At 35.2% G+C, this 438-nt stretch overlaps 1 protein-coding gene across 1 annotated transcript in view; it reads right to left on the reverse strand.

Moving 5' to 3' along the window:
* LOC116849520 overlaps positions 1-438 on the reverse strand; it is a 32,890-nt gene that overhangs the window by 11,229 nt on the left and 21,223 nt on the right. The window lies entirely within an intron of this gene.

Here is a 438-nt window from a genome sequence, read left to right on the forward strand (position 1 = left end):
GGCTTATTGTAGAAAGCTTATTACAGCCATATTTTACTCCTATTGTAGACTATGCTTAAGGGGCTGCTGGAGTCGATGACGAACTCAAACAATATCGATAATGCAGAGACGATCGTCACTAACATAATCACACTATCTTTTTTGTATTTCTTGTATATACAGAACTTACATGAATGTGTGTTGCTTTGTTTTACTATATTCAACAGAAAACCTAACCATATATGTGTGGAAATTTTTCTGCAAACTTTTTCGATATTCTTAAGCTTACAAGTGCAGATGCGAAGGTAGAGCAATGTTCTTCCGAATTTTTCTGTTTGGAGGGTCCACAATTTCGGTATGTACAAGCTGCGGAACTTTTGGATTAGGCAAATATTACGCTAACTGACAGCTTGAGATTTTATATTTAAAATTTTTTGTTCGTTTTCGTCACATATCGAG

The sequence above is a fragment of the Odontomachus brunneus genome, unplaced genomic scaffold (assembly GCF_010583005.1).
Source record: "Odontomachus brunneus isolate Ranch 3 - 2012 unplaced genomic scaffold, Obru_v1 Obru_scaffold_118, whole genome shotgun sequence".
Taxonomy (NCBI): domain Eukaryota; kingdom Metazoa; phylum Arthropoda; class Insecta; order Hymenoptera; family Formicidae; genus Odontomachus; species Odontomachus brunneus.